A 9,618-nucleotide genomic window follows, 5' to 3' on the forward strand; every position below is an offset into this window, starting at 1 on the left:
ACTTATAAAAAAATAATACTAGCATTTGAGAGAATTTTCCATTTTGTAGGCAGGATATGTAAATTATAATTAATTATATTTTTTATGGATAATTATATTATTATATATATATATATATATATTATTTTACCTACTCATCTATCGTTCATTGTCAATTACGTGCAAGAACTGTAGTGTCTTTATTCTCATCATTCTAATATAGGTATAGATAGCTCAAACTCACCAGCGAGGAGAGGTTGTATATATCACAATTTTCATGGCTCAATTTCATTTTTTTTATTATTTGCAGTTTATCTTAGGCAATCATATTTGACACATTATCAAACACTAAATATAAACACCTCTTTTGATAGAATTTAAACTTAAATTCATTATGTCATGAAAAACTAGTCTCTTCTACTAAACTTAACCCTATTAAATACTTCAATTTTATTATTGTTGTTGACGTTAATTAGTCATGAAATATATTTGTTTTCCACAACTGAATATAGGGTGGCGCAATGGGCTAATGACAAACTGGCTACATGTCTTTTTTTTTTGTTTGGGGTATCTTGAGTAATAAATGATGTTGTGCAAGACGCAGAAACATTACCACACATATATACCTGATTGTATGTTATAAAAGTCGACGAACTTAAAAAAAATACTATTAATGAAATATTCATGTATAATTTTCGATGATATAACGTAGTACATGAAAGCTATGCAAAAAACATTATTTAGATCGCAAAATGCTATTCCATAAAGCATAAGATTCTGATTTCTTTTTGATATATCTTACACCAGAAGCTTCATCATGAATCTGAACATTGCCGTCTTATCTTATCTTATCTCAAAGTGTGAGATTAAGGAACTAAAGCATTATTTTCAGCAAAAGCGAGGGGAAAAAAAAGGTTTAAATGGAAAGGAAAAGCAAGTGAAGATTCAAGAGAAAGCAAAACGCAAAAGAGAAAACACAGCTTGAAAAAGATTAGTCAATTAATAGATCGTCATAGATTAGTAATCTCTGAAAAATGAGAACTGAGAAACGTAACTGACCTCCACTTCAACTCCAAGTGATAGATCGAATCCTTTTCGCTTATTCTTTTCTTGTCTTGAGAGTCCTGCCCATTTTCCTTCACTCCACAGCTCCACTTTCCTTCCTCCTCATTAGCCTCCAAAACCCCTTCAACTCCAATCAGCTTCTCCCATGCAGAACAGAACCCTCGGCCGCCCCACATCTCCGTGCCCACTCCAAAAACACGGTCACGACCTCGAGGACGAGAAATACAACATGCCCAAAGGTTCCGAATCCCACATGCCCAAACGCGCTCTCTGCTCCTGCATTACCATCTTCCTCCTCCTAGCCGGCATCACCCTGCTCGTCCTCTGGTTCGTGTACCGTCCCCACAAGCCCAGATTCACCGTCGTTGGTGCCGCTGTCTACGGCCTCAACGCCACAGCGCCGCCGTACCTCACCACCTCCCTTCAATTCACCCTGCTGATCAGAAACCCTAACCGTCGCTTGTCGATCTACTTCGACAGGCTCTCGGCCGTGGTGTTGTACAGGAACGAGGCGATCACAGCGCCTATGATGTGCTGCCGCCGCTGTACATGAAGCGGCGCAGCATGGTGGCGGTGTCGCCGATGATTGGGGGATCTCCGGTGGCGGTGTCGGCGGAGATTGCGAATGGGTTGGCGGCGGACGAGAGCTACGGAGTGGTGGGATGTGAGAGTGGTGGTGCAGGGGAGGCTGAGGTGGAAGGCAGGAGCCTACGGACTGGGCACTATGGAGTGTACGTCAAGTGTGACCTTTGATGGGTCGTCAAGAAGGGATTTGTGGGTCAGGTTCCATTGCTCGCAGCTTCTCCTTGCGTTGTAGATTCTGAAATTTTGATTCATTTCTCTGATAACTGTAATCAATTCTGAGCCTGCCCGCTTCTCTTTTTTCTTTTTCCCCCTCATCATCTGATTCATCTCCTTCTTCTACATGTATTTTATTTTATTTTAATAGCTTCATTAACCTCTAATTCTCTCGCACCTGTAACTAGATTTTCCGTTATTGTGTCATATTTCTCAACCAAAATTGGTTGCTTCAATGAGAACTGAGAATTTGGCCAAAAAAAAAAAACAAGAGAAAGAACTGAGAAGGTTGACAAATATCCTCCCATATACTCTCCTGCCAACGGCACGCTGTACCTTTAATTTTTAAAATGTGTAATTTTTTTTAATTTTTAAATTTGAGCGCATAAAACATCACCTTTAAATTGGTAAGATGGGCCATTATTTTGAAGAATTAAAATGGGTGCCACATTAGCATGTATTTAAGTCTCATAACTATAAAAATAATGCTTTTTTTAACTTAATAATGAAATTTTGAGCACTCACAAATTAAAAGTTGAAAGAATTTTTGTATATTTCAAGAATTTAAAATCTACAATATTATTCACATAATAGTTTAAAATTGAGAATGCTCATTGATTCAAAATAAAATTAGGGTAAAATGTCATTTATTTATTTCTTGGTTCTTTTTTAAGAAATATGAAACACTTTATTCATTATACTTATACATATACTTCCTCCATTCTTTTTATTTTTGGGAAATTATTTTGAGTTGCTTCACAAAATATTTAAATAATAGTCAATCTATTTTGTTAAATTGCCAATAAACCTTATAATATTTAAATATTTTTTGTGAAACTTGTGTGTAATTTTTTTCTTCAAGCCACTTGTAAATACTAAGTAAGTTAGAATAATAAATTTATCCTAAAAATAAATCACTTTCTAATTTTATTCTTAAATTTGAAAAAAGCATATTTAATATGGCGGCAAGAGTTTTCTTGAAAATGAAATATTACACTTCTCTTTAAATTTTATTAGAAAATATTTTTTAAAATTATATACTCTATCTGTTTAAAAATATAAGGCATTTTTAACTAAATTTTACCCCAATAAAGTAGTTATCTACTTTTAAATTAATCTTATTTTTCATATTTATCCCTATTAAACACCTTACAATAAATATAAAGTCATTATTAATAGGGACACTTAAAAAAAATAATGATTACACCTCAAAAGATTAAAAATTCTTATATTTTTTTAATATTCAATTCTTTAAAAAATACTTTATATTTTTAATAGAGAGAGTATCGAGGATTAAAAGAAATAAGAGAAAATGATTTACATGAAGCACCAACCAAACTTTATAGAATATGACTTCTAAAAATAATGAAAGGAGCGTGAGTAATTATCTTGAGCTTGAAGTTTACGCGGAGAATGTTCAAGGTTTGTTGAAAATTTGTCATTAAATTCATGCTTGTGATCTTCGAATCTGTAATAAAGTTGTTGGTCACTCATCAAGAAAGTATATATAAATTCATGCTAGTGACGAACGATGTTCATTATTCTCCAAATTTAAATTTTTTTATTTAGTTTTATTTTATATTTTTAAATTAAAATTTTTAAAATTTATCAGAAGAATCTGTAATAAAGTTGTTGGTCACTCATCAAGAAAGTATATATTTAATTAAATTGTTCAATAATATTAAAATTTGAGACTTTTGCACATGTAGCTCATTTAATAAAATCAAACAAGAATATTAGCCTAACATTTCAAATGTTTTGCAATGTGGCCAGATTATATTTAATTTAAATTAAAATAATTAAAAACCCCCTTCTTCTCAAATTTAAAATCTTATTTTCATTTTTAGATCTGAAATATATTATGCCTAAGCTAATGATAAGGTATTAAAAAATATTTAAATATTGAAACGATATATGGTTGTAGAAAGGCTATAATTATAATCATTCAGTTATAAAAATTTTACTATTTTGTTGCACAAGTTTTTTTTTATTGCTTTTGGAGATAAAAAGGGAAAATTGCATCCCAATTGATTGTAAATGAACGACGTTCCACAATCTTTAAAAACTTCTTCTATAATCCCTTGTTAATATATTTTTTACGGCTAATTTATTCTAAAAAGTTTACATTTTTATAAATTACCTATCCACATGTATTTGGACAATCCAAAACTAATATTAATTTTTTAAAAAATTGAGTTTTTATTTTGATAAATATAATATTACAAGTAAAGAAAGATAATATTCTAATTGACACTTTTCAAAAAATATTTTTTAAAAAATTACAAGTTAAAAATTTTAAGTATCAACTATCCAAGTTGGTAATAAACAGTTATAAAACAAATTTATTAAATGTTATAAATTTTTATTTTAATAAATATAAGATTAAAATAAAATAAAGATAAAGCTTTAAATTTGAACCATCCAGATTAAATCTAGATGGTTCATATCTCATTGAGCACCCTTGATGAGCCCTAAAACTGATCCTTTGACTTAGGTATGAAACATATTGTGCTCGCATTGCTCAATGCTACTCATGTATGATGATCAGCCCAAAACTGATCTAAGCCCTTTAATTTATCTTAAAATAATTTATGTTGTTCAGCTTATAGTAATTTTTATATGTTTTTAATATTATATTTATTAAAATAAAAATTATAAAAAAAATAGTATTAAACATAGACTGTTTCTTGTGCTCATGAGAAAACCAGCATCAAACTACTCATCACCTTCAAACTTAAAGCTATATATTTTTATTTTTTGTCAAATTTAAGTTTTTAATAAATTTATTTATAATCAATTTGACCAATACATATTTAATCTGGATTGACTATTTTAGTATTAAAATTTTTTAATTTTACAAATTAACTATCCAAATATATTTTGAATAATATAGATATAACTTGGGTAATTTCATTTAATATTAAAATTTTTATAAATTGATTATCTGCATATATACTTGTATAGATTTAATATTAATTTTTCCATAAATTTTTATTTTAATAAATAGAATATTAAAGATATTTAAAAATCATTTTAAAATATAAAGAGATTATTTTACGATGAATTAGTGAGCTTAGATCAGCTTTTGAATTGATAAGCACGCGGTGCTCATTATACTTGATGAACATCAAATGCGATCGAAGTAAATACGTACAAAGCACAAAGTGCTTGTTTAGATAGGTTCCATAATCAATTATGCAATCCTAAAACTACGGTTTTGAGGGGAATCCCCCTACTAACATTCTACTTCCATAGCAGCGTTCTGGATCGTCCACTCATCAACTTCTCAGTATCAATTATCAAATTGATGCCGAATATACCATTACATCACTATTCTTTTTTGCAAAACAACGCATGTGAATTCTCCCTCGCAAAATGTTAAGTGCATTGTGGGCCATTGTATATGCATTTATTAAATTCGTTTAAACTTGAATATATTCATTTATTGTTTAATTTATTTAATTTATATATTTGAACTATAATAATAAAAAAATTTAATTCAAACTTCTGGGTAAGGTGCAATGCACATCCCTAAGTTATATATATATATATATATATATTGTTTGTTAAATAGTAAAAATAATTTTTTTAATAACATTATATATAATTTTATTGTCATTCTCATCTATGCCCCTGCAGCCATGTCAAAACAAGTCATTATCATTATCTTTTTTTACTATTTATATTTATATTTTCTTCTTTATATTTCTTTATGAATATTTTTGCTTTCAGTGATTTTAATTGTTTTTGCATTGATTGAAACGTGTTTGAAAATTCAATGGAAATTGTCACCGTCACTTTACTTTTATTCTATCATCTATTTTTCATCAATATTTATTGTCTACTTTCCATTAACATTAAATGGATCGCTATGATAAACTCCTTTTAGTTTTATTTATAACAGTAACATTTAAAACTTATTAAATTTTAGAAAGTTAATGAATTTTAAATTTTTCTTGATTATAATGAAACATGTTAAAAATAAATTATAAATAGAATTAGAAGTAGTATATTTTATTTCTTAAATGGATCAAAACAAATTTAATATTATTATGTGCAATTTTATCAATATTTTTATTTTCAGACTCATGTCACTTATTGTAATTTAGACATTTAAATTAACTATGACTAAAATATTTAAATATATCTAATTATGTTAAAATTAATTTTAAAAAATAATATCCATGTTATAATATAATTACTTATATTGATTAATTTTTATAATTAATTATACTGAACATGAAATCCAAACGGGGTTGAGCACATTCATTCTCTTCCACGTACGCACGCATTTTGTGAGCATGAGAAGGAAAGTGATGGACGCATGGCACAAAGTTGACGAAGAAAGCGCCACTTGTCTTTATGCTATGAAAAATAAAAAGTAGAAAGCGGTGTCGCAAAACCAAAAGAATATTTTGACCTGCCTCACTCTCCAAAACCATTTACAAGTCACTTTATATCTTCTGTTGTTTGCGCGTCATCTTGGCTTTGAGCTTTTCTTCATCAAAGTTCAACAATCACTAGCTTCCGGATGTATAAATTACTACCTCTCACCTTGTTAGGTGTCCATGAAAATTGTTATTTGTTACGTTCTCATTTGTCATTTTTTAATTGAAAGCCCTCGATCAAGATCTATAATTTTCATATAATAATATAACACGTGTATGCATGTGTTTTTTGCATGACAAGCATTTAGTTTTTTTTTATTGAATTATATATTTATCATATATCATATTCTTCGGGAAATAAATATTTGCATTATGTTTATGTTGAGAGTATTTTTTTTCAATTAGTATGTGTCTTACTGTGATCTTAAATTGTTAGAAATATTTCCTTCCTCCACTCCTTTTATCACTGCGAAAAAAATGAGTTCAAAGAGTAATTGATTATTAATTATCCAGTCGCCACAAATTTGCACATTAAACTATACTTGTTTCATTATTTCAAAATAAATGATACCAATAAAAAGAGGAATAATATGCACCATATCCTGAAAACACCAAAAACATGCAAGATTGTGTGTTTTGTGTGAGAGGAGAGACTAGAGCAAAAGTAGTGGATCAGGAATGGGATTCGTGAGAAAAGAGAAAAAGCTGATATGATTGGCGATTGGTATGAGAGCTTATGGCTCAATCTTCTCACTTCTGGTTCTGGCTTTCACTGCACCACTCGTATAAGAATTTTGAACTTCACTTTTAGTTCTTCAAATGCATGTGATCTTGTAGTATAATTATTAACATTATTATTATTGCTGGGCTTGCATATTCGAGTTATTAATTAAGAAGCAAACGCAGACGAAAAATAGTGCCAGATAATAAGTTGCTATCGATATAACATGAGGGGGAAAAAAATCTCAAAACATTAGGGATCCAACCCAACCTAGAGGCCCAAATAAACACCCCACCAACCCCTAACCATGGGTCTATGAAGCTGGCCCAACTTCCCAAGGCATCCAACCGGGATGATCTCCGGTTCAGCCCTGTCATAATATACACTCTCATTAAAATAATTTAATTATATGCTTAATAGAATACATATAGATATATATATATATATATTTTCAAACGTATAATGTTTATAATGGATAGGTGGGAATAATATATATATATATATATATGGAATTGTATTAAGAATAATATTATTAGGATGGTCAGAAATAATGATGATAATAATAATTATTATTATATATTGTTGTTGTTATCATCATCACCATCACCCATTGGACGTACCAAAAAAAAAAATTTGATGGTGACAATGCTGTGGAATTTGGAAACCAGTTTCTATTCTGGTCGATGACCGGCCTAGAAATAAAATAATGAGATTTTAAGGGCCAGGACTTTTAACGAAGTTAGCGAATTTGTTAAAAGTTCTATTAGATAAACGATGATATGATCAATGGTCTTAATATAGCAGGGTGTGTATTACCCTGTAATAATGTCTTTGTAACGTTGGAACCCAATATATAAACTCGAGAATATCACCTGAGCCTTGAATCACACCACTATTAGGTAAAAAACACTCTTAATAGCAATTCTACAGCTGTTATTGTTTTAGGTGATGTTAAAAGTATGTGATTTTTAATAACGGTTAATAAATTTTGAATAACTAGTTTATGTTCACTGTTGAAAGTTGCTTGTAGAATTTTTTTGTTAAAAAGTGAGACTTTTAATAACAGTTAAAGTCATAACTGCGGTTAAAAGTGATTTTTAAAAAAATTAATTCTTTTTTAATTTATTTTTTCAATTCTTGCAAATTAAAATATTTTATATGATTTATTGCCAGGCAATCACTTTTAGTATATATAAATAATTCAAATTTTAATACTAAATTTTATAGATATTATACAAAACTCGAATGATCTTATATAATTTTCTAAAAAAAACTATCTAAACCTCACGTATCATTCACAAAATATTGTGCCCAACTTGTGAGGATGTCATTAACTTCTTTCTCAAAAAATGAATTCGCATGTCAAATATATAAATTAAAGTATAAAATTACAATTAAAATATTGACTAACTAGTTCAAGTAACAATAAAATTAGCTTTTTAAAAAATATAATTACCTCATTTATAAATTTAATCATTTTCAATGCGATGATGTTGAGTGTGTGCCTCATCACATATACACTGTTGTATGTGTGTCAAAAGTGTGTGTGTGTCAAAGTCTCACATTGACTAAAGGAAGGAATCTCCTAGTGTATATATACTAAGGAAGGAAGTGGGTTAGTAAAATGAGCTTGGAGGAGAAGTGGCCTCGCGCACATGAGACAGGTCAATTTAGGGCAATCGCAGTTGAAATCAGCAGATTCGCCCCCCCTACGCGCGAGTTCAAGAGGCACTGGGTTCCTTTTACCGGGTTATTTTTACAAAAAATGGTTAAATAAATAATTATTTTTGCTTACCCGAAAAACCTCAAGTTGAACTTGAGGCGTTGGCAGTTTTCTGGAAATCAAATTCTGTGCGTTAATGTTTTGTCTGCCTAATGTCTCTAGATTGAACGCTGAACATTTTCGGATTAATGGACGTGCATGTTTCTGCTGTTTAAGGCGTGTAACTGAAGCATTAATCCATGAACGTTCGTTGTTTAATGTGTGTATAACCGAAGCATTAACCGGTAATTATAATCCAATGTTTCTGTCTCATTCCTCAGCCTATAAATAGATATGGGTGCGGACAGAACAGATAGCAAGCGTTCTCGTCCTCTCCTCCGTCTGATCTTCTGTTCGTCTGTTCTCATTCATAGTCTCTGCTGTTCTGTTCCCTTGCTCCACCGCAAGAAGTGCTCGTTTAATCCTGGGGGACTACTGGTCCGCCGTCCAGGTATACCGGAATAGTTCTTAAGGACAGTATTCTTCCGGACACGACTCGAGCAATCAGTAGCTCACTGTTCGCCTCTACATCTGCTGTTTTGCAACAATCTCAACATACACTGCACAAATTACTTTTTCATGATTACCTACAACTCTCTACACACACACACACACACACATAAATATAAAAGTAATTGAGAATCAGTAGTAAATATTAACAATTAAATATGTTAATAAAGTGTTGGTTTTAACTTACCTTTGGCTCAATCTACATATAATCTTTTAGTTCATATATGTGCTTTTTAAGGACCATTATTTGATATATTTTCATTACTCTATTATCAATATTACGAGATTTGTAATTAATATATTCATAAAAATTAATAATTTTTATATCAGTATATTTATGAATGTATAATATTGTAAGTGCACTTGTACAAAAATATATGCAACTTTTTGGTCTA

General features: G+C 30.1%; 1 pseudogene; it reads left to right on the forward strand.

Moving 5' to 3' along the window:
* The first annotated feature begins 1,246 nt into the window (after window positions 1–1,246).
* LOC129301496 (NDR1/HIN1-like protein 12) lies at window positions 1,247–1,797 on the forward strand (annotated as a pseudogene).
* The last annotated feature ends 7,821 nt before the right edge of the window (window positions 1,798–9,618 follow it).

The sequence above is a fragment of the Prosopis cineraria genome, unplaced genomic scaffold (assembly GCF_029017545.1).
Source record: "Prosopis cineraria cultivar Desert tree isolate PC_DT_omini unplaced genomic scaffold, ASM2901754v1 PC2152, whole genome shotgun sequence".
NCBI classification, from domain to species: Eukaryota; Viridiplantae; Streptophyta; class Magnoliopsida; order Fabales; family Fabaceae; genus Prosopis; species Prosopis cineraria.